The sequence below is a fragment of the Myripristis murdjan genome, chromosome 6 (assembly GCF_902150065.1).
Source record: "Myripristis murdjan chromosome 6, fMyrMur1.1, whole genome shotgun sequence".
NCBI classification, from domain to species: Eukaryota; Metazoa; Chordata; class Actinopteri; order Holocentriformes; family Holocentridae; genus Myripristis; species Myripristis murdjan.
In genome coordinates this window covers 24613301-24639951 of record NC_043985.1, presented here as the reverse complement: position 1 = coordinate 24639951, position 26651 = coordinate 24613301, and positions in this window count along the sequence as shown.

The window sequence follows — 26651 nt, the reverse complement described above, 5'->3', positions numbered from 1 at the left end:
CAAGCATACACTGGGCCAAACACACTCTGGATGGCACCAGAGTGTGTTCCTGAGTGTCACCACAACCAGTTCAGTCCATCACAAAGCTGACAGTCACTCAACACATTATATTTTACTGAGGAAGAGTAAAGTAAAAAAAAAAAAAAAAAAAAAAAAAAAAAAAGATCAATTCAGCAGCAGTCCTACAAGTTCACGAGGACAGAGGAGAATGACAGGACTCACGCAAATAATCAGGCCACACATAGGTAAAAAACACACCAACAGTGGCATGCACAAAGGCATCTCAGCATCAAACCTTAAATAAAAAAGGTAGGTTTGCTGTGAAAAAGGTAGGATTGCTTGTTTTCCAGTTGCCCAGTACAACCATAATCTGACTCCGCTGACCATGGAATGGAGGTTAGGTGCCTTGCTCAGGGGTACTCTACTTCAGGTATGGGTACTGAAGGAGGCAAGAGCACTAAATAGCCACAGAAACTGTTTGATGCTATTGTTGAACACATAGCTCAAAGATTTCAGGTCTATGTTATGGTTATGGTACTAAAAATAAGACGAGTTTTGTCCCTTAAAAACTGGTCAGTGTGTGTATATTTTGCAGACAGGGTGACTATTTTATCCTGGCAGCAGGTTGCATCATGCTCTTACTTAACACTATTTATCACTGGCATATCTCTTGGAGACATTCTACATACAGTTTAAGCAATTTTAACCAAGGTTGCCACAAACTCCTGTTGGTTTCAAGACATTTTTAGAACAGTGGCCATAATGATTTGAAAACTTAAAAGTCACATTCCAATACTGTAGCATGCATTACATTCACGAGACCGGGAGGTTCCTTCAATTTAATTTCATGCCTTTAGGGGTGCCCAAGCCTTTGATCTGGACATTCATCATCCCAATACATTTTGTTCCTGCATTGAGCCTTAGATTAATGAATTGGCACAGTTAGGAGGATTTTGCCTCTTAAGACTTGACCTTCAAATGTGCGCCTGCCAGTTGCAGTTGGCTCACCGTTTTATAAGATGGTGTGGAATGTAAGAGTTCCTGTCAAGTTTTGTTATAGCGCTAAATAAAATGTAATTTACGTGTTCATTAGCAGACTACTAACAGGGAAACTGGTGCATCAAGTGAGTGAATTTAAGTATACAGTTTGAATTCTCACTTTTGTATGAAGCTTGTAGCTTCATTCTAAATCAATAGGCATTAACATCACACATAGTTATAAAATGTAATAAATATTTTGTAGTCCGCTTATAATATAAAGTTGAATAGCTTTGTGTTAAATGTAATATTATGGCACTTTATGGTGTTTATTTTATTTTATTATATTATATATTTTTTGTACATTTTCATAGGATTGCTCTCATGTCATAAATCTTTTTGAAATTTGTATATATTTGCCATTGAGCTGAACAAGTGGAGCAAAAGCACAATCACATCACGTCAGTTCTGTACTAAAATATAACTTGCACATACCAAAAGTTTGAAACTTGTTGTGTTTAAGCCACAAATTTTACTTTTAATGAATCCATAGAGTTAGAAACCCAAGTGGATTTCCTTTTAAAAAGGAGTTATTATTCTATTTTTGAGTATACACTATATGGACAAAAGTATTGGGCCACATTACACCTGCAGGGGCTATTATGACATCCCATTCTAAATCAATCGGCATTAACATTTGTCCCCCTTATCAGCTATAACAGCTCCCACTCTTATGGGAAAGCTTTCTACAAGTGAGTGTTTGTGGGAATTTTTGCCCATCCATCCAGAAGAGTATTTGTGAGGTCAGACACTGATGTTGGATGAGAGGGGCTGGCTCGCAATCTGTTCTAGATCATCCCAAGGGTGTTGGATGGGGTTGAGGTCAGGGGTCTGTGCAAGCCAGTCAAGTTCTTCCACACCAAACTCACCCAGCCATGCCTGTATGGAGCTTGCTTTGTGCACTGGGGCTCAGTCATGCTGGGACAGAAAAGGGCATTCCCCAAACTGTTCCCACAAAGTTGGAAACAGAATTATTCAAAATGTCTTGGTGAGCTGAAGCATTAAGATTTCCCTTCACTGGAACTAAGAGGCTGAGACCGACCCCAGAAAAACAAGCCCATAGCATTACCCTTCCCTCCACCAAACTTTACAGTTGGCACAATGCGGTCAGGCAGGGAACGTTCTCCTGGCATTCACCAAACCCAGACCCCTACATCAGACTGCCAAATAGAGAAGCGTGACTGGTCGCTCCACAGGACACGTTTCCATTGCTCCAGAGTCCGGCGGCGGCGTGCTTTACATCGCTCCATCTAATGCTTGGCATTGTGCTCGGTGATGTACGGCTTGCATGCAGCTGCTCGGCCATGGAAACCCATGCCATGAAGCTCCCTGCGCACAGTTTTTGTGCTGATGTTAATGCCAGGGGAGTTTTGGAGCTCTGCAGTTATTGAGTCAGCAGAGCGTCGGCCACTTTTACACACTATGTGCCTCAGCGCTCGGTGACCCCGCTCTGTAACTTTACGTGATTTGCCACTTGGCGGCTGAGTTGCTGTGGTTCCTGAACACCTCCACTTTGCAATAATACCACTTGCAGTTGATAGTTGAATCTATTTCATTGTATTTCAACTGACTTGTTGCAGCGGTGGCATCCTATTACATTACTATTACAGTGCCATGCTGGAATTCAGTGAGCTCTTTAGAACGACCCATTCTTTCACAAATGTTTGTAAAGGCAGACTGCATGGCTAGCTGCTGGAGCTTATACAGCTGTGGCAATGGAACTGAATCAAACATCTGAATCCAGTGATTAAGAGGTGTGTCGCAACACATTTGTCCATTTAGTGTTTGAGCATGCACACTTTAGTGATATTTTGTAACTCCTAAATTATTAATGGCTCGAGGATATTTCATTGCCCTGCCAGACTGCATTTCACCACTGCTTCCTCAAAGGCAGCAGGTACAAAGTGATAATTGCTACACGCTGCCAAACAACACATGCAGTCTCTTAGGCACTTTAACAGAGAAGCATCAGAGCGTTTTTTGTTGCCATCTGCGTCACATTGCTGTGACACTCTACCTGTTTTGCACAGAGTGCTCCAACTCTATATATTATCCATTACCTTAATTTAATTGACATGGGTTGCCGTGTCTGTTGTGCATATGGGCATCAAACTTTTCCCATAACAACCAAATCACTACAAACTGCCTTTTTTTTTTCCTTACATACAATCTGACAATCAAAACAAATCATGGCGACAGGGCAGTTCCTAGGAATTCTGGGCCCCCTGAAAGAATATCGGTGTGGGCCCCTCTACCCCATTCATTGCCACTTTTTTAACTGTGTGTGGGCCCTAGTGGGCTGTGGGCCCTTAGAATTGTCATCACCTTTCCCCCTTATACGACGGCACTGCATAGCGATATAAACACAGGTTTTTCACATTTTCCATTCACATCTATGGCCAATTTAGTTTCCACTTAAAAATAAAAAAGACTTAAATTCAAACCCAGGAACGTCTTGTTGTGACACCAAAGTGCTGAGCCACCATTCCAATCTTCTCCTAGACAGCTAAATGCAATTTGCATATCAATTTCTGTAAGACTACCATCTGACAAGACTAACTAACTCGTATTTAACATCTCATTTCTGTGCTGTAAATAGAAGTAACAGTCCTGCCATGTTTGTTGCTATGCTGCCTGCACCACTGCAGTGACAGGATGTAGTGATAACACAGTGCTATGTTTTAATCTGTTTGTTGTGACAAAGTTTAAAAAAAAAAAAAAAATAGTTCGCTGAAAAATTGTGAAACATTAAGTCTGGTTGTTGTCTCACCGGTATCACCATTTTCCTCCATTTGAATGAACGAGCTTCAGTCTTGAACAGTCTGTCGGTCTTTCAAGTTGAAGCAGGACACACGTGAATGCAACCCCGGGGCTGAATATTAGCATCAAAGTTTTTGGTTATGAGAAGCTGTAACATTAGTAAGCTAACAAGTTTCATTTTCTGTTGTTTTGTTATTGTTACTGTAGCTTCTGACTGCTGACGGCAACTTGGTTTGCAGCTTACAGTAAAAACCTTACTTAAGCCATTATTTTTCAGCTGTGATTTTGTTGCCAGTCATTTTGCATATTAATTTGTATTTTAATAAAGATAAACATCCCAGATGTCTAGTATTGCAACTGTGAAGCTATCATGCTTGTTGATATGACACTTGCAGAGCTTGGCGAAACTACTAACCATGTCACATTTCATAGCAATGTTACCAAAACTGCCATGGCCAGTGATTAGATTTAGAAATACAGAATTCAATTGTATTGTATCATTTCATTTTCTATAGTGAGATGATTGGTTGACACATAGCTCCATAATAATGCTTCAAAATGCAGGTAATGTCATGGTCAGTTACAATCGTGGACTGTAGATTTGTTGTCAGGACTGTTGTGCTGGTCCTAAAACCTGGCACTTGTGGTCAGTGCAGTTTATTAAAAAATACAAAGATTTAATGTTTTCAGCCACTGAAGCATGTAAGTGAAATACAGTGATCATAATTAGTTGAGCCAAAGGAAATGCATTGTATCAGCCAGTCAGTCAGAGTTTGTTCCTATTCAAACTGAACAGAGAGCCAACATTTAAAAGTTACCATCGTTCTTTCTTCTTCCATTCAGTCTATTCAGATAATGATAGACTAGATATATGGAGTGTAACAGTGTTATTGTGTGTCTCTTTATCCTGTAATTAGAGTTTCCCAAGATAGCTAACATTTGTGGTTGGCCAGGAAGCAGCCAGACAGCCCTGTGCTGTGCTGTGTGGAGCTGCTTTGGAGAAATAAGAGCAGGGTTAACACCCAAAAGTAAAAGATAACTGGAGAGCATGCCCGACTTGTAGCGCTGGACTGCATGAGACAATTTGGAGATTTCATAAGAGGCCTCATTGCCATTACATGAGCTGTGCCTATATTAAAACACAGTCAATAATTAAAAGTGACATACCTGTCCATACTTTTGAACAAGTGAACTATTATGCATTCATAATAATGCATTATATTGTGTCATTTAGCAAGCGGCATGAATGAGGCTGTAAATAGCATTTTTACTTTGTTACAAATACCATCAGATTTATCAATGTGTCATTAACTCAAATTGTATCATAGGACATTTTACCATTTGTACAATGGAATACATTTAGAGTTATCTGCTGGATGATTTGCTGATTTCCTTGATTCCTTGCCCGCTATGGATGTTTCGATTAAGGGGTGTTGATTTTTTGCTTTCCCTAAAAATGAGAGCCTGTAAAGCTTTTTGGAGACTATAACAGTAATTAAGCGCTCTAACTAAACCAGGGCTTGAAAATTATCAAACAACCAGGAAAACAAGAGGATAAAGTAATAACTATTGTAAAACAAATCCAAAAGTCATAACCTTGTTAAAAACAAATGCACATTCAATTAATTTTATTACAGTCACTGAACACCGAACCCTCATTTTAATGTGAAATAATGTGGTGTGGGATGCTTCTTTTTTTCTGAGACTCAAGTCTTCTCTAAATGTGGTTCAGAGAGAATTCATGTGGGCTTGGATGCAAGCTGGTTGGTGGGCAATATATGGTAAACACATGAAGGTTGTGCAATGCGCTTAGCCCTGCCCCTTCAGCCATGTTTCATTGGTCAGCCTGGTCACATGGGATTTTTTCCCCAAAAAATAAAACTCCCTCTTCATGAAAAAAAGGATAATTAGCAATGGGAAGGATGAGTATTTTATATATTTTGATTATTAAAAAAAAATTTAAATCAATCAGTTTTTTTCAGTCCTCTGTCCTTTGTGTACACTGGGCTGCACTGACAACTAGCTGGTGGCCATGTTAGGGCTTTTTTTTTTTTTTTTTTAACTGAACTGGGGTTTAGTAAAAGTCTGGTTATTTTCAACCATAGTGCCATCATGACGACTGATATTTTTCAAAATGTCTTCATTTACTAACTGTATCTGGCACCTGGGTTCCCGTGGCTCATCTTGTCCATCTTCAGCTTGAAGTCGCTTCCCCATATGGCTTTGAAACAGATGAATGAAAGAATCATGGCTTGAACCAGGCCAACTGGCAACAACATATCTCAGAGCCGTGTGCACATCACAAATGATATGGACACTGACAGAGTGAAAATGTTTTTGATTAACATAAACAAATTCATTCTCCTGGGGTGCCTCTATCGCAGTATGAGCGCAGTCGATTGTGCCGATTACATTTAGGAAACCGGACATGCTGCAAATTGCATTTTGATGGCCTATTCCACAGCAGTGAAGGGCAACCTGATGCATCTTCAACTTAAATGAATTCTGACATTTTGCACCATGAGCAAGACATGGCTCAGGGTGGACTGGAATAGCCTGTCAGAAAGCACACTTTTGAATACACCCGTTGCCAGAAAACCGAGATGTGCGAGTACCCGTAGACAGAGAGGGACTGCATGATTCCTCTGCACCTTATGTTTCATCAGCGAAGCCAATTCAGTATGTCTCTTGTAAATTGAAGCATCTAATTTGTTGGTCATCATGGGTCATAAAACCAAATTCTTCAGGTGTGTTTCCACCTTAGTTTTGCACTGGCTGTATGCTCCAACTAATCCAACTAATTGTGTGTCCTTATGCATGCATATTAAGAGTATTATGTAGCCTTATATATATTGAAGTTCAGTTCATTACACTACACAGTCTACATTACTCAAAAGACTTACATGGAGCCATATTTGTCTCTTCTATCAAGTAAGTGGGACATAAAATTAGGCACTCTGCTCAAAAAATTAGGCACTCTAGACAGGGGGCAGAAGTCATTAAGACATTTAAATTTCATTACAATCTGGTACAGAGGTCACTAGATAAATAAGAATGCACTGTACTGAAAAACACAGTACATTCTCATCCACATGTCTTATAATCCCTATTCATTGGGGAAAGTCAGAAGAATCAGGATTGGCATGTATGCTGTTTGGATGTGTGAAATTGACCATCTTGACTTGCTGTGTGAACTGATTGGTGACACTCTGTGCGGCAGGTTTCGCCAGCTTTCTCTCTCCTTCTCTGTGTGTCACAGTGGTATTAGCGCATGTACACACAGCTTCTAACATGCTCCTCCACATATGCACACTGCTACTGACACGCCCCGTCCAAAAATACAAGAAATCCACCTTAAGGCTGATCGTAGGGGAGATTAGCACATCCCTCTCCAGAATTAGTCAAGCTCAGGCTCGTTTTAGATTGGGATTGGTCATGTCATAATGACATGTTCTCGAATTAAGCAGCCTCAGGTGAAATTCTAACTAAAGTGGAAGATATAAAGAGAAAAAAAGTAAAGCAAAAAAGAAGCATTGCAAAAGGATGCAGCAAATCGAGCTGAACTGACCTACATGGTACCTGCGCAAGCTTGCAAGCAGCAGAGAGGGATTGGGCCAAATCTTATGCATGTGTTATTAGTGTTGTAGTGTTAGATTGGTGCATAGAATCATATCATTTTAAAGTCCAAAACAGCTGTAACGTTGCTACCCAGTGGCATGCAACAGTGCATTGGCATTACAAATTTTTAACACTAAGCAGGCCTATATATTTATTATATTTCACTGTGATGGATGGGCAACCTCTGCCCTCTGTCCAGTGCTTGCCAGGACGGTCCCAGCCCCCTATGACTCACAGAGGGAATAAGCAGATAAGGGGATGAGAGAATAAAATGCATATTTTTATTTATGCATTTTACATTTTCGTATGCATTTCATTTTCATGTGCATTTTCGTTTGAGATGGTAAGTTTGAGATAATGGAACACTGTCTTAGTCTGCATTATTAAGGTTAATGAGCTGATCTGCAGCATGAAACTCTAAGGCTGAAAATGAGCCCTTGTCCATCCCTGAGTGTATGTTTTCCATATTGTATGATAAGATATAAAATGTACTTTATGCACTGTGCTGAAGCCTCTTATACTTGAAATTATGTTTTGTCTTTTATCAAATCAAACTTTATTTGTAGAGCACTTTTCATACATGAAATGTAGCACAAAGTGCTTTACATGTTAAAAACACCCCCTCTCCCCCCTCCCCACCCCAACCTCTAGAGCCCCACCCCACGATTCTCTCTTACACACACACACACACACACACACACACACACACACACACACACACACACACACACACACACACACACACACACACACACACACACACACACACACACACACACACACACACACACACACACACACACAATGTTTGTTTGGCTGGCTTTTATGCATGCTTATTTGTATTTTGAGAGCGAGAAAAGCTATACAAAAATGATTTTAATCAAAATGTTCCTTAGCTAGGTATGCACGTTGTTGACAATGGAGAGCAGTGAGATACTCATCGTCCCAACAGCAATTTACTCTCAGCGGTGCCTTCTTCAAATGAGTGCCCTCGCTGAACTATCCAGTATTCATTAGTGTCGGATCTGCAAATGTAATGCTATACCCTCAAGGTCATGCTGAGGAGCCAGAAATTTCAAATATTTATTAAACTGATTTCGTTTTTCCTCAGTATGTTTAATATCCACCTGACAGAAACAGATGGCCTTTATTTCAATTCATTGATCATCCATTTCAAGCAATGACCCATTTACACTGCAAGACTATCAATTACTCAAGATTTTCGCCTCAGCCCAACGGTACCAGGACTTTTCCTTCTTTCACCTTCCCTATGGTGTCATTCAATCCAACATAGGGAAAAAAAAATTTCAGGTGGACTAATTCTTAAAAAAGGAACAGTCCATCCCAAAATTTAAAAAAAAAAAAAAAAGCCATTATCTGTTCAACTTCATGTCAGTCAAACTACTGGTAAAATTAGTATTCAAATATTGTTAAAATCAGACGAGCTTAGATTGAGATATAATGTGCAACAACATATTTGATGGATGGACAGAGATACAGTCCCATCCAAAATGATAAATGAGTTTAGCATGTGTCATGAAGAGACCATCAGCAGCACTGTATCCTCTGCACTGTAATTTTGGTGATGTCTAATAAAACTAAATATGGGCATGTGAGCGAATAATAATTTCAATGTCAGTCATCAATTAGGTGACAGGGTTCAAAATTTAAACCATTTAAATTTGAGGTTTGGCAGAAAAATAAATTGGGGTCACCAGTCAGGTGGCCGGTAAATAATGGTGTTAATTTAGTTTACAGTGTAGGGCCAGGCTTACATCACTTTTTTTTTTTTTTTTTTTTTAATGTGTATCAGCTGAGACTATTGTGACCCTCACAGTCCACCGTATCACCAATCCATCCACCGTTCAGCCATTGCAGTCAAAGCTGCATACTACTATTTGGTGCTCATGTTTGTCTATGTTTTTGCTGCAAGAAAAATCTGTGTTACATGGTATTAGAGATGTGATGGCACATTTTCACCTAAAAGAAAACAAAAAATAAAGAGAAAAGTCACAGACTTTGTCGTCCTGGTGAGAGGTGTCATCTGAATGATGCAGCAGCCTCAAGATCTTGACTAAGTGGTTGAAGATTTATGATCATTTGAAATGACATTTAAAAGTGATTGTTGCCAAGATGTTAGGTCATTAATAACTGTCCAAGATAAAAGACAGTCTGGTTACAATAAAATTCAATGTCATAAATGTGTCCTGTTTAGAATACTTTAAAATACGTAATTTAACCTCTGCCAGAGTGACATAATGCACAGACGTCCCCAACATCTATAAAAAAAAAAAAAGGCTAGTTTATACTCCCTGTACATACAAAAATATAAATACACCCATTTGAAACGTTGTAAACGTCTCTGCCCACATGCTTCCATGCGTTCTTTACCCTGGCATGGATGTTAAGCAACAAATCCACAAGAGGGCAGCTGAGAGTCAAAGGTTTGACAACAAAAACATTGCGGTAAGAGGCAGAAATGGAGGTGGCGTTATAGACGGTGGTTGTCTGTGAGGTCACTGAACATATTGCGACAGGAGGACGGAGATTTTTTTCCTGATATTAACAATGAGAGATTGACGTCTTCGCATCTCACTTAAACTCTTAGCTCCACTGACCCTGGGATATGTGGCAGTTCTGCTCCATTTCATCCATATCCGTACACTTCATGAAAACGTGCAGAAATATGAATGAAATGAATGCAGAGTATGGACAGAAGGTTCTATCCATATCCATCCGGCAACAATGATTATCATTAGCCTAAGACTAGCAGCACAAAAACACCAAAAATGGAGGAAATAAACCCAGAAAGACTTGAAAACTCAAAATGAAAAGACATCACACTCAACATTTCAGTGACTAAACAGGCCATCTTTGGTGCTAAACGGCTAAAGCAAAGCTCTTTCTGCTCTGTTTAGCCGACCGCAATTAAGCAAGCCTTTTCACGTTCCACAGATTAACTTTCACAGTCACTTCTACAGATTAGCAGGTTATGGCAATTTAATTTGTTTGGTTGGTTTGTTTATTTCTACCTCAACACTGAATCAGTCTCCATCTGTGTACAGTATCTTTGTATCGCAGAATTTTGATATTTCTAACAGCCGTGACACAAAAGAAGTTCGCACTAAAGGCACACATACAGGTCGGGATGCGTAATTCCCTCGTGGCATTATGCATCCTTCAAAGATTTGCGATACTCATAACTGTATGCCACTGATGCACTCATAAAAAGCTATGAGAGGAAGCATTGATGCTTCGACCGATTAAATACATTAAGTAGGCTGCAAATTTCCCTCACTGAGGCAAAAATCGGGTTATGATGTGCAACTTACATTTTGGTCAATATTAAACCCTAAAGTAGATTTTTTTTTTTTTCTTCACTGAGGCTCTATGGCAGAAATCCATAGCACACAATGGTTTTTAATCTGTTTGGCCTTTTTGTGCCCAGGAGCATCAAGTTTGAGTCTCAGGAGGTTCCCCTGCTCATGACACAAGGGGAAAAAAATAAATAAATAATAAAAAAAAAATATATAAATAAATAAATAAATCTTTGTAAGCAAATATATAGTTATGAAATCTAAATCTGAGCCATTATAAACCAAATTTCATACAATTTGTTTGCTGCTGTAATTATTAAAACATGTAAATACATTGTTTCATGTTGTACCCAAGGAGGTCATGTCATTTTTCTTCTTCACAAAAAGACGTTAATTCTCTCAGATAATGTGAACAATTTGGTTAACATGCCGGTTTTCCTTTGCTGAAAATGAATTTCTTTCAGTTGAATGATTATTATTTTCAACCTGTTATTATCTTTGGTTAATTATTTCATGACCCATCTACTAAATAATCAACTTCGTGCATATGCAACACTGCTACCCCTCTGAAGGAGTGGCACAAGAGAAATGAAATTGAATACCATTTTCTGGTTCATTCACTGGTCCGCTGGCTTAGATAGTCTTATTGTGGTGTATTGTCATTGCATGACATTTGTAAAAGAATCACCATGGGTAATGCAGGGCTACATTGGGAATCTGCCTTCAACCCAGACAACAGCATACATGAGGACCAGATCACAAATAGTGTAACTTTTTTGTTGACTGTGCTTTCCTTCATTTTGTATTGTTCACCAAAAATGCTCTGCAGGGCTGTGCCATACCATATCATTCATGATAATATGGGTATACATTTGAACACAAAAAAGGTGTCATATCATGTCATGTGGCAAAGTAGGTAGGACCTAAATGCAGCAGCAGGCAGGCAACATGCTTGAAGAATACAGAAAGATTTGAACAACTCAAGAAAACTAGGGAACAACAACATAGCACACAGCAAAGACAATAACCGGACAAGGGCCAGAACTGAAGCAGGACTTAAATAAACTCAGATCTAATTGGGGAAACAATACACACCTGGGGAAAGGACTGGAACACAAGACTGGAGAAGACAGACGATCGGCTGAGGGAAACACTCCAGAGGGAACAGACCAATCAGGGCTGATCCACAACTCAGGACAGGTGTGGAACTGGGAGGGGCAAACAAGACACAGGTGGAAACACTAATGAGTGACACAGCAGGACAAAGGAAACCTCACATGAAAAACACTGGGAGCAATAGAACTGAAACAAAATCCATGAACAGAGTCTGAAAACACTTTGTCTCAAAAGACAAAGTGTTCCAAAGTCCAAAAACACAAAAAAACTCATCATGACAGATAAACAATACAGCAGCGTGATGAAATGACATTTGCATACCCCTCCACACAGCCTACAGCATTCTCTCACCACTACAACCAAGAGAGCAGCAGCAGCAGCCTCTGATGAGTAATTAGTTCAGTGTTTTCCACACCGCCCAGGTACATTAACAGCCACCCAAGTATCGACCCATTCATGGTTTCCCATTAGCAACATTAGTTTCACATCACCCCTGCCCCCCATTTGTGGTCACCGTCGCCATGTGACCAGCGCTTTCGTTTGCCCAGGCACACACAGTCTCAAACATGTTTTTATTGGAGCTGGATATCAAAATTTGTTGCCTTATGGCACCTTACATGCCTTGCTACTACTTATTATCGGACAAAGGAAGTGTCATTCAGTACCAAGTTGGTTTCAATATGTCATTAACAACAACAGCCTGGCTGTTGTAAGTAGGATAAAATAGATAAAAAACACTAAAATAAGGTGGAAAATTAACTGGAGCTTGTCAAGGTGTTGCAGGTGTCCGGTTTTCCCTCACACCGATAGCGGCGACTGTGTGACGGTAAGCTGCTTTCATGGGGCGTCCAACGGCACGATATCCCTCTTGCAAATTTATAACCACGGTGATAACATGTCGTTCACAATGTAACATCAGGAGAAAGCAATGTCAGTTTCCTCCATGGGAAATACAATAGAAAAGAGTGTCCATTTTCTTGAGCTGACACATTAAATGCTGCATTTGTGAAAAATGTGAGTTTTAATATTCACCAATGATTACTGACAAAAATCATGACATTTTGGAGAAAGTCAGTTGCATGGTTGGTTTATTCAAGCTAGATGTGTGTTTGCATTATTTAGGCTTCTATAGTTTTGGTTTGAGTTTGTAGGATTATTGGCAATTCAGAGAAAAAAATATGTTGAAATGCAACATCTCACCATTTTATCAGTCTCAGCCTCAGCTGGAATTAACCTCTACCCTGTTTGGCCAGTACGCAGCGAAGAAGCGGGAAAGCAAAGACAGGCAAAAAGGGAAGAGATGAATTTATTTACACTTAAACATTTCAGCAACCAAACGTCATACAAATGTTTGTATGTACTCAAAACTGGACTTGAACACATTTGATTGTGCTCTGTTGCTTTACCAGAAAACTAAAATTAGCATTTTTTTTCCCCAAGGGCAATAAGTCTATGGAAGATTTATTTGGTGATAATTAAAAGTAAAAGTTCAAAAAGAAAATTAAAATAGAGAAATTAAATAGATTATTATTTTACTCCATTACTAGGAATAATCAGGCCATAATTAAAAGGTAGAAGAGGGTTAGGGTTAGAGAGAGGAAATTGAAAAGGCAAATTCAGGCACTATTTAACCTGCAGTTGCGGGACATTATTGAAATGTTCTATCTTTGTGTTGTAGAACTTGCCCAGAATGATAAAGCTTATATTCTCATCTATTACTACACATGCCTCAATCTATAATGATGGCAGCCATTTCTGTTTTATCTGTGGCAAGTGTTTTATTTGAATTTGTTATTCGTACTGCGGGCCTTGAGAGGTCTATGAGTCCATCAGTCTGCAGAATCACTGCTGTGGCTATGGTATTTATTTTCCGGCCCTGCTCTGTGTTTGTTTGAGCCTGGTGGATCTCCTCTCTGCCTGCCTGCTGCTCCCACTTCCCTCGCCTCTCCTGCCAGTTTTTCACTCCCCAAAACCCCTGAATACACACACATCACCATCTTCCCTCACACACATATGCCCTGTCTCCCAACACCACAGGTCTGGCACTCTGAACTTTGATCTTGGAACATAACAACACACAATGACTTTGACTGACACTGTTATCTCTGGACTTTTGACTTTCTGTGACAAGGGAGTGGAATCATTTATGAGGGACAAACCACAGCGAGGCAACACAAGCACAACTCGTGTTGCTTTGCTTGATTTAAATTGGAAGTTTTACTTTGTGACTGTGTCTGCCTTTCGCTTAAATAGATACACTGAACTTGATTGGTAGCTACAACCTTGTGGTCTTACAAGACAAATTTGTGATTTCTGCAGTCACACAATCAAAGACTGTTTTTCTCATTAACTCAAAAAAGAGCTGCTGACCTACAACTCCCCCAAGCTTCTCACAGTCTAGTAAAAGATACAGCAGTCATATCCTGCTGCAAGTACTTAGGCATTTTAATGAAATCAAGTTAAATTTTGTTTCAGAGAAAGAGGCAGCTACATTTCAGTCTCTACTTGACTACAGAGATCATTTATATATTAATGCTCCTGCACAGTGTGATGATTGTTGTGTGTTATGGTATGCTAGAGTTATAGCACTCCTTTTTCATGTGCATGATTACTCACTGGAATATTTTAATCTATAAAGCTATTCTTTGTATAGTTGGCCTCGCTGGGAACCCCTGGTGTGGACTTATCCAACAAAGTCCAAGGAAATAGGGGAGCTTTGTGAAGGCTAATGACAACAGGGAGCCAAAGCAAAAGTTAAGCAAAACCACATTAGTTGAATAGCGACTAGGCGGCACATGTGGGACGCATTTCTTATAAAGCACCTCTCTTTACCAAAGCAAAGCAAACTTGATTCATATAGTACATTTTGTATGGTCATATGCAGTGCCATGTAATCACTGTAAGGAGCATGTTAAAATTATTGCACCTTTTACTATTGGGTGACACCACACACAAGCCAGAAACTATAGCTATCAGTAGCCATAAAATGTCCATCAGCAGGTCAGTTTAATTGCAAGGTTAGAAATGTCTTGTTTGTACTGAAAGGATGCAGAGCAGTGAAGTGTGTCAAATGCAAATGCATCAGTTCCAGGCTCAGGGACTTTGGTCTCTCACATATTTCAGAGTATGGACCGTATGTTTTGTACTTTCCTTATACCAAGTAATCCGCAACTAATCCAGTATGCATTGGATTAGACAAGAGTAAACATGAATGAAATAGGGCTGAATGACGACATTTTCAGCTCTTAATGTCAACTGCGTCGACCATGTTGTTCTCTTAATGCTCGTCTTCGTCTGGGCACTGTGATAAGACTAGACTGTATATTAGGAGCACATGTGTTACGATTTGAATGAACTATATGGTGTGAAAATTTGAGACCACCTTATCAAACGGTGTGAAACAAGAGTTTCAGATGTATTTCAGTTTCATGCAAGTGTAAAAAGTGACTGAATTACTTTGAATTTCACTAAATAATTTCACTGGTCATTCCTGGATCATGTCTCTGTGGTTGTGCTACTTTATTCATATTTGGTTGGTTTCTGAAAAGGTGAGGTAGGGGCCTTATGTCAATTATGTTTATAGGCAGAACATAATGTACCGCAATACCATGCACAAAAAAATTAAGCACAAACCACAATTGCTTGAAACAAATAAGCCAAGGCCTTGGATTACATAAGTGCTGCTTTTCTAAATTGAGGCGTAGGTTGCCATGCATATTACTGAATATCACAGCTGTCAGTTTATGCTTCCACCAGCCAAGTCAATAGTCAACAACCTGCACACACCTCTCTCCCTCAGCCACACACAGACGTGTGCTGATTAGACCTGCAGTAGGATTGCATATCAAATAAAAAAGCAATTTTGTCACATTAACAATAAACAAACAAACAAAAAAAAAAGCTTGGTGAAGAAGGGCAGCACATTGAAACCTGTATCCAAATAGTTTAATGACGGGATGACCTTGTTTTACTGGACATTAATAATGAAAAAATTATACATTTAGTAATATATTTAATCTAGTTTTAGTGATCTAGAACACACTTGGAGATATTTTAACCTGATTTGATCGTCTTTACACTGTGAGGAGAGACGCCATGGTCACCAGCTCATGTAGCAATGCAGACGATCATTGTGATATCTTTTCATAACTGGGCCATTTTAGACCTCCAAAGAAGAGAATACATACTTCCATTAATATATGTAGATTTGCCTGCTTGAATTGCACAAAGACTCCATTAGCCTAGCTTTGACTGGTTGCCATTCTCACCCACCTTGAGTTGACAACAGTTGACCGTTTGCCTCAGTTCAACAATCACCTTGCATACAGGTGATGCCTCTTCCTGTGGTATGAGAAGGCTATCATGAGAATTATTGTATTTGCTTCTGCTTTTTGTTGTTGTTGTTGTTGTTGTTGTTCTTGGTGGTCTTGGGGTCTGAACCAGATTATTTCATCCCAGCTGTTCTCCAGTGTGACATACACAAACTGACATTCATCCTTTACCCTAGTTAGGTGAATGAAGTGAGTGAAAATACTGTGGCAGTGAATTGTGTAACAAAACAATGACACTTTGTATTATTGCAGCTAGCTTGCAAAAGAATTCCACTAATACAACCGCTGCTTGTTCATAATAGCCACCAGTGGCATGGTGTGACTTTTCCACTAGATGGCTATTGCCCTAGGTAGCTCTGTGTATTTTGCTCCAACATGGTATGCCACATGGAGGCTAACGATTATGCTTGTGATTTCTAAAAGTTTCTTTTTGCAGCTACTTTCACTTCACAGTTATCACCAATTATCAGCACTTAAAACTATAAATATGGTAAATGTCGCTGGTACAATCATTTCTTTTAGTTCCTGCAGCCATCCAGCCATGTTATTGATCAACTAGGCAGTAAATCGCCCAAAGTGCCAGCATTGCTTGAGCATAAATTTTTCTGCCCCAGATCCAGTTACTTTCTGTGCACAGAATCAGAGGTCAAATCAGAGATCTGAGCAGCCTGTTGTTGCTCATACGATCATACAACCATGTTTGTTGCCAAAATGAAAACCTCTGTTTCAAATGCAAAAGGGATAGGATATTCATTGCCTTTGTACACTTACACTCAAGTTCAACAAACCTCATTGCACAAACATGCAGTGTAAAGGCTCTTTGAATATAAAAAGTGCATTGGCAAAATCCCACTTCAGCTTTACTGCTGATTGATGTAGAGCAGAGTTAAGACACAATTCATTTTCTATCTGTCTCTTCTCAAACCAAACAGCACTTCACCTCATATCTGACAAAGTTTTAAGGGCACCTTCCTCTGTGATTGCATTCATTACCCGTGTGCACAGGATGTTTCCATTTCTTTTTGTTTCAGCTCTGTCTTCAATTGACATGAGCCAACAGAGTGATGAGAAAAGAAGAAAACAAATGACAAATACTTTTTTTCTGTACTATCAGCATTTAACATTCATTTCACACTGTCAGTTTTCAATGACAGTGTTTTTTTTCATGCGGTTTTACCCCTCCTTTTATGCAGAACAATGTGAAGTTACACAGCACGCAGTGAGCACAGGAGCAACATATTACACAACAAAGTGAGACAAAGGGATTTGTGTAAGAACATCTTTGTCTTTTTTCATGAGGTGGGCTTGTTCAAGTCTGCCACGTCAGATTCAGCAAACACTTGTAACTTTAGAAACTTTCCTAAATGACGTATGTGAATATGATGAACACTGAACCCTGTTCGTAAATGAATGTGCATTCATGAGACTTGTGAACTAGCAGAACTGACTAACCAGTATGAAGCACTGATATATCGAACTGTGTTTTGAAATTGTTTTGGATGATAAAATAGGGTATACTCTTGGGTTCAGTCACATCATTGTTATATCTGCAAAGAATGGTGGACCTGCTGTCTGTTCTGGGCGACGTCCTATGTAGTAGTGGCGTTTACATGATGACACTCTCTTTCAGGTGGTAAATTTAACCTAGTGATGGAGGACAAGCAAAATCTCAGGCTCAGGTGGGGTTCGGACACAAAAACAAGAATGGCTGTCGGGTTTGGGTCTGGCTCGCTTACCATGCTCTCAAGCTCGGATCAGGTTCGGACAAAAATATGCAGCCCAATCCGCCTCTACATCATACATATAAATATATGAAGTGGCATATCAATTAATGCAATCAACAAAGAACCCTGTAGCCCACATATATACATGCATTCTCAACAGTGTGATCAATAAAAGCCTCCAACAGCATAACACACAGTACGTTTATCCATCTTTATCCTTCCATATTGCACATCCTGGCATCATAGAACCACTGCACAGAAACTCAGCACTTAAGTGTGTCTATTAAAAATTAATGAGTACAAGTAGATACAAATTAGCTTAAAAAAACAATTAGCTTAGGCTTGGGTACTCTGTATTTTCTGGTGGTGGTGTGTGTGTATGTGTGTGTGCGTGGAGTGGAGGATATGAGATGGGGCAGTAATGTTAAGCTTGATTAATTGATTTACTTGATTTTTTTTTCATTGATTAATTTTCAGCATTATCATTCAAAATTTCTTAAATGACAAGCCATTTCTTGTTTAGAGAACCAGGCTAGTTGTGTAAGTGATATTACAACAGGTCCAGAGCAGTCATATTTTGTTCATACCTAAAATAACGTTCTATTTGCAAGAATATTGAAAGAATATAATGTACATGCCATTTAGAAAAAAAAAAGAAGTTTGCAGCAGTGGTTCCTCCATGTTAGAAGACATTTGTCTCATAAACACATGCAATCCATGTAGGTGAAGAAACATCCTGAAAATAAATGCTTATACTGGTTGCCATGGCGGCGCGCATAGACGCAGCGGCTACAGCTCTCCACTCTCGGTGCCGTATTATATGTTTTTGTATGTGTGAACGGTTGTGTTTTTAGCTTAAAACACCACCTTATGTTGGACAATGTACGCGTACAGTCGTCAGCACCTTTTGAGCTTGGGATTGTGCTGCGAGGTACCAATTTCGCCGGACTTTCATCGCTAACAGGACATTCCGGAGGACGCCGTTAGAACACCGGGGTCTCCGTGGATAGTTCTTCACAGTGACAAGTCCAGGAGGAAACGTAAACAAGCAAAGGAAACAACAGTTATCAGGACCTTTTGAGCTTGGGATTGCGCTGCGGGATGCCAATTTCACCGGACTTTCATCGCTGCCAGGACATTCCGGAGGACGCCGAGGCTGCAGGGCTGGTGCGTTGACACGGCTGAAAGGACAGCCCTTTGGGCCGCCACCTCACAGCATTTTCCAGCGCCAGGTCCATGGCGAACACGGGATGACGAACTGTGCTTGCACATCCAACAAGTGTTTCCGTGACTTTTGCTTTCTATTCTCCCCTGCACCGAAAGGACTGAGCCCTAATTTTGTTGCAATATTATACATATATGATTGTGCAATGACAATAAAATCTATCTATCGATCTATCTATATGATCAGAACTTATTTAAGCAGCATACATACATACATACAGTACATACATAAATACATCAATCTGTGCATAAAGCATCATAAGTGGTTTGCTTAAGATTTCATAGGAAGAATGAGTGGCAAAATTGAACTTAATTAATGCACTGGTGAAATATCCTTAACTAAATAAGGCTTATCCTTAAGTGCATCTCAAAGCACCAAGAAATTCCTTAAAGCCTGTCATGTGTTGCATAAATGGCCTTAGTAAAGGAAATAAGGAAGAATACTTAAAGTAGCTTCACCTGATATTTAGTCTAAAAAAAAAAAAATCATACTATAGCAGTGTGTTTTTTTTTTTGTTTGTTTTGTTTTGTTTTTCCTCCTTGAACAGCATCAAAATGTACCAATTACATCTGCATTTGGCGATGTGTAATGCTAGCCTATTTTAGAAGCTGTTGGAGTGGAAATTAAGTTACAGCATCCACCTTACACACTGCATGTTAGCCCTGTGGCAACACAGCTTAATTGGGAATAGATCAATAACACTTTACCACTGCTGAACCCAATGTCATTATTAAATGAACTGGGAAGACGAAAAAAAAAGAAAGAAAAAAAAAAAACTTACTTGCAGCAGAGTATCTTGAAGACTTGGCTGCCAGAGCTACTCTCCTCTCAGTTGACGAATCACATCTTCACATTGATGGGGTTTTGCTTTTCAGTGCATCAAAGCTGCCTTTGAGCGCTTTTGCTTTTAGTGGAAAGGAATAAAAAACAATCTGCCACATGGCTACCTTGATACTTAACCTTGTAGCCATGCCAAAAACAGAAACATTGTGATATTTTGCTGTATACTGTTTTTTCACCACAGTTATCAACAGGGAAGCATGGCCAGTGTTTACCAATTATTTACCATTGTTAGGCTGTTACCATGGCACCTTATGCATTATCCTTAGGTAACGAAAAAAATAGTGCCGTATGTGACAGAAACTTAGATACTGCTGTATGCAAGCAGGCACTGAGACATATGGGCAAGGCACCGGAGTCAAAGGTGGTGTGAGAGGTAAGACAAACAGAGAGAGAAGATGGAGAAAGAGCTGAGAAATTTCAAAGAAAGAGGGGCTCTGAGCATGTGTAATTTTTGACATGCTAAACAGGGTCAGTCGGTGCATACCACCATCACAGTTTCCACGGGAACATAGACAGAGAGCACTGCAGCGCAGCCGATCCCGCCTCCACCGATCGCCCACACACAACAAAGCTGGGCCATTATTTGGGATAGTGCTGTGTTTGTGTGTGTGTGTATGCATGCATGTGTGTGTGTGTCTAAGTCTACATGCAGCAGTTCAAGTATGACCCAAGTTATGTGAGGATCTACTTTACTTTTTCAGTCTTACTTCCCTTACATGAACACATCCCACAACAACAATTGTCCTTATAGGGAAGGAAAATCCTATGACAGAGGGTGTTTTTTTTTTCCTGCATGCTCACAGTTTGAGCACTCCTGGCGAGCAGGAGGATAACAGAAGCTTCATTGAGGCTCTGCTGCTCCATTATCCTCTTATGAACATGCACTGATTGTAGGACAGAGTCTGCTGTCAGACATATCAGTTGCCAGCACTGCCTGCAGTGTCTTAAGCTACTAAATAGTTGCTGAGTGGGCTTCAGCTTTGCTCGCTACCCTTACAAAAATTACACTTGTAGGACAGCACCACTCACTTGATACTATATACACGCATGCACACACGCACACACACGCACACACGCGCACACACACACACACACACACACACACACACACACACAAACACAGACCCTGCACACAAACATGTTGGAGTCCCAGCTGTAGACTGCAGAAAAATGGACAAAGTGACTATGATGACACCCACTGACTTTCCACTGGTTCATCTGAAGCCCGGTAAGTGGATTTATATGTATTTATTTATTTGTTTATTTATTTATTTACTGTGGGAGACAATGCATGTCCAGGGGAATATGGGTGAAGCCTGGATGAAGCAAACAAATTAAGGAAAATGCAGCTCATCTTGTCCAACATGGTATTAAAGAATGCTCCTAAAATAAATTAAATTCACTGATAGCTCCTGTGTAGCTGTAATTTCTCACAGAACAAGATTAGGCAAGCCTGTCTGAAACTGTGCAATTTCTACTCAGCTATTTCACTTTACTTGCTACATGCTCATGTGTACGCAGCCAGCCCAAAATTTCATGAGATCAAGCACGGGGCAGAAGGGAAATTATCTCATGGATACAACCAGAGAGGCTGTGAAGCAACATGCATGTTTTTTTATGAAACATTTGAGAGTACCAGTGGCCCAGTTATTAGACACCTTAACTCTCCTGCTTTATAGCTGAAGTCCCTGTGGGGTGATCTCCAGTTTTGCTTTTCTCTGCCAAATGCTTTATCTAAAATTTAAAGGTCGATACTGGCTGAAACATTAATCTATGTATCTTTTTGTAGTCTTTTTTATTCATTTTTGCTTTGATTTTGAATGTGGGATGTCTGTTTGTAAGCTTGTTGGTTGTTGGTGGATGTTATTCTTTTTTGTGATGAACATTAAAAATATTATTCGAAAGCATGGGGCAGAGGCCACGTTGCCTATCGTCTGTTGTTCTGATCACTTTTGATCACCTTTCTCCCATTTCCCAGGGATGGGAATTGGGAGAGGATTGGCTCCCAGCTCCACGATATGTAGCCGTTCTATCTTCTACTGGCTTCCGCAACCAAAGTTTTTGTGTGACCTTGTCAGGTCCGACTGTTATAATGCTGTTTTAAATAAGTGTTTGTTATGTTGGCTCTGCTCTCAATACCCCCAATTAGCTAACTAATATGATCACAGTAAATACTGCTGCTAAGCTGTAATTTCTTTTCATCCTTTACTGAATGTATCCCTTTGCATCTGTAGATGTAAGACAAAAATATATGGATTTTCATGCATGCAGGTTTCCACACTGGTGTGTCAGGGATGGGCGGGCAGACTCACGGACATTCTGTACTCTTGGCCAGCCCTGCTTGAGCAATCCAGTGTAAAGATTTAATTTTTTTATTTCTACATAGAGGATGGGCCAGGCAGTAGATCAACTACTGAGATTGTTTCTCCCTGTACTTCTGAAGTGGCTACAAATGCCAAGGCCAGTTTTGGCCCCTTGGAGCCAAGGACAATACATTTAGTACAATGAATTATTTACAAAGTACATTTTTGATTAATTCTACAATACCATCAGGACCCCATCATTAATTTCAAACAACAGTATTATAATTAGTAGCAATTTCAAATATATGCCTGATTTGGACTATAGTGAGATATGACACTGGACAGGACAACAGGACCCACCAGCCAAATCAGAAATAATTTGAGCCCTCTCTTTTCTCTAAATCAAGTCAGTAAATCCACGGGATGAATATGAGTATAAGATATCTCATCTCAGTGTCCAAGCGTAAATTTTCAATTCTTTCTCAAAAACAACAGTTGGAAAATTGAAAAACATAATTTTCAGCTTTGCAGTCATTTGAGGACAAAAACTACGCACAGCAAATTGCACACAATTTTCTGTGATTTTGGATAATCAAACTAATGATTGAAACTGAAATGATACACATATTCTGGCTGCAAAGAGTTAGAAACATTCTGACCTGGTGCTGTAGGCTTAAAGCAATACCATGCCAGCCCTGCATTGCCATTATAGTAAGCATTTTTTTTTTATTATTATTTTCTTTAATTGAACAACATGTATTGAACTCTATTCCAATCAATTTTTCAACTGGCCTAACCAGGCTTCTTATTTATATATGCACATAATTTCAGTCAAAATGAGTCCCCTCTATTTGAGAACTTATGGTCTGACTTCAGGTCTGCCACAGTTCATGCTCAGCCAAAAAAATTCCAGCCAGCAGCAATTTATCCTGCACCAATCCATAACTGTGCAATCCCACAAGATAAAACTCAAGTCAGACAAGGTCAAAGTACTTGGCATATTTAGGCAGAGTTGCCAGATTGTTGTCATCAAAATGAGCTGACAATGCAGCAAAGTATCCAGTGAGGAAGGAAATTCAGTTTACACAGAGTCAAATCCAGCCTTCAACACAAGCCTATGGTCATGACTTTGTTCTGCAGGGAGAAAAAAAAAACGTGCATCCGAGAGACTGATCATTCTTCCACAGGACTAAGGAGAAAGCAGATGTATGATTTTGACTTATTAGCACAGAAAACATCACAATGACACCACATGAAAAGTGGAATAATCATCACTGTGTATTGCTGTGGAAGTTCGGGTTAACATCCGTTCACAGGAATTTGTAGGCAGTCTGATAGCCGCTGGGAGCTGCCAGGAACTGATGTGGGGTTTGAATTTCTGACAGCTTTAGGAGGATGTGAAACATGTCAGTCGACACCCCAGCCCCTAGTTCTAGGGCAGGCTCTCACATGTTTCACATGTGGTGTTCCAGGACTTCACTCAGCAGATAAGGGCGTGTGGTGGATATACTCACAGAAGGAAGCAAGCCCTTCAACTGTCTTGATGCATTTGATGACTTGAATATTTCACACTTAGGTATAAATTTTCCTGACTGCAAGAACACAAGCAAGTAAGGTTATATTCTTTCATTACGGCCACATCAGTTCCATATATGAGACAGACAGGTTTATCCTAATGGCAAACAGACAGGTACTCGACCTCCCACCTGTTTTGAAAACACCTGTCCACTTTCTGTTTTGACTTTTGCCCGGCTTGTGAGGGAGTTAGCTAGCTCATAACTGTCTTGATGCAAGAAATGCACTGGGCTGCTGATGGGCTTATCAGGAGGAGGGGGGAGGCATGCACGGGTTTTGCAGTGCATGTTGGGATTTGCAGTATCTGCATGGTGGGCATTATCGAACTGGGCCAGTATTCATCAAAAATCAAACGTCATCTCACCAAGAGCCTTATCTGGCCCCTGGGTGTTGAGTTTGGCATATGTGTCATGGGCAATTTAATGCACGGGCTAACCTGCGGTGAAGCCCAGGGGCCCCCACTCACTGGGGTCCCAGATTTTCTTTCGCAAAAGTAGGTTTATTAAAACAGGAACATTTAAATTCTGGGGACCTTCTCTAGTATTTAATCTTTAATAAAATCATGGCAAAGAAAAAAGCATAAAAATTTTTTAAAAAAGTATTTTTTCTTTTCTGACAGTTGGTTATCCTTTTGCGGAAGGGTGTGGGGGTCATAGGCCTACCTTGTCAATCATATTTGGAGGAGACTGACTGAGACGAAAATGTCAGTAACATGGAAGTAATAGTGGTGCATAAAAGCGAATGCCGCATAGAAGATTGTGACCACGTAATGGTGAACAAGATCTTGAAGCTCAGTGGATATTTTAAGTCTGTGGATACCAGCCAGAGTCAGCCACTACGTGCCATAACAAGCAATACTACCGCTGCCACCATCACTAGCTTTAGCGGCTTAGTGGCTTCCATGAGCCAGTTCGCGGAAACTGCCAGCGCTCTTCCAAGACAAGAGACACAGCCAGAGGAGGAGGAATCATCCATGCCCACTACACCGGTCTCATCCAACTTCCAGTGATGTTCTCTGGGATTATTATCCCAGAGAACCCACCAGCTCAGACCCTGCAAACCCAGGGAAAATAGATGACAATGCTGAGGCTTACTGTTAATATAGGGCTAGAGGTGCCAAAATAAAGAACCAAACACAGTGGCATCAGAGCAACACTACAAACACCAGAAAGGGTGTTTTTCAAAAAGCCTATTTCAACTTGGCAATGATGAGCGTGTTCCCAGAGAATGGCCTTTGTATTCTCCCTCATGAGGGACCATTCTCTGTTTTGCCTGCTGACAACACAGGTGAGCAGTACCTCACCTCTCCCGAATTAGCATAGAGATGCAGAAAAGGAATGCTTTCTTATATTATGTGCGCCACAGACAGAGGGCAAAGATTCAGAGCTGAAAAAGCAGTTTACTGTACAATGTGAATATTGACGCGAAGTGTTGAAGTGTTGAAAAGCGAGATCATCATTACATTTTTATCAGAACATTGGCTCGCTTTAGGAGGACACATTAAGATATTCAGAGGGACTGATAGTGGCATTTGCATGAGTACTTTTGCAAGGTCATTAGTGAGTTTGATCGTTGCTGGTTGATAGGGCTGACCTTTTGCATGATGCACTTGCGTGTGGTGTTGAAATGAATATTGAGATTATGAAGTAGTGTAATTACTTGGACCAAATATAAGACAATATTTTTATCTGGAAATTACATCTGAAAAAGTGAGGCTGTCATATATCCAAGGAGTGGACAGCGCTAGTTAGGGTGGGCAGTGAAGATGATGATAATCGGGAAGAGCCAGTGCAACAAGAGAGTGATAATATCTAGAGTGAGGAGCCATCTCTGCTGAGGGGCTTTAAGTTCTGTACTAGTGTACAGTTAGACCACATGTTTGCTGGTTAATGGACTTTTTAATGCACTGCAATGTGCATTAAAAAGTGCTGTTGTAAAGGGGTTTTGCCTTACTATTAGGATCATCTTATACTCAGACCAAACTGGTACTTGAGGTGTTAAAGTGCTTGTTTTTGTTGTTTTTTCTTTTTCTTTTCCATTACTGTGTTATGTAGCTGGTGGTGCATTTAAAATATCTGTGATCATACAAAGCCTAAAGTCCATGCCAAAGGGAGTATTTGTCTCCAACAGAAAACACTGCTCGTGAAACACTTTGTCTGTAGTCCAGCCTTTCCTTCCGTTCCTTATCTACATCACGATGCAACACATTTGCATATGCTGGCCCAGTGGCTAGAGGCACACCTGCAAACAAAGCTAGGTAGAGCAGAGGCTGGAAAGAGTGAGTCAGTGGGTAAAATTATTTTTTACCACTACTCCTCAGCAGTGCAAGCCCAGCCCTCTGTTGTGTCCCCTTCATTTTACCGAGGACTAATTCCTGAACTGGGCACAGTTCAGCGTTGGATTTTCAACACGGCTGCTCCTGAAAAACACTTTGTTAGGCCAATCTGGAGATTTGGGATCACAAGTATGTGAGTATGCTTTATCAGTTGTGGATTTTTTATGTTTAAAACAAACAATGTACTTGCAAATCAGCTGTGGGCCTACTCTTACCTAAAACTTTGTTTAAATATGGTGATGTGAAGTGCGGAGGTGGATTTATGATTACAAACTGTAATCTTACAGCTGCATCCACTCGTCCACTCGTGACATAGCCAGGGATTTTTATTTGTTGTTACATCGTTCACTTTAGCACAGACAGTGAAAGGTCAGCTAGACCCATCCCAGCAAAAGACAACTAACTTAGATGTACGTGCATTTTACTTGGAGCTCTGCTTATAAATGTTACATAGTGCAGGCCGTTC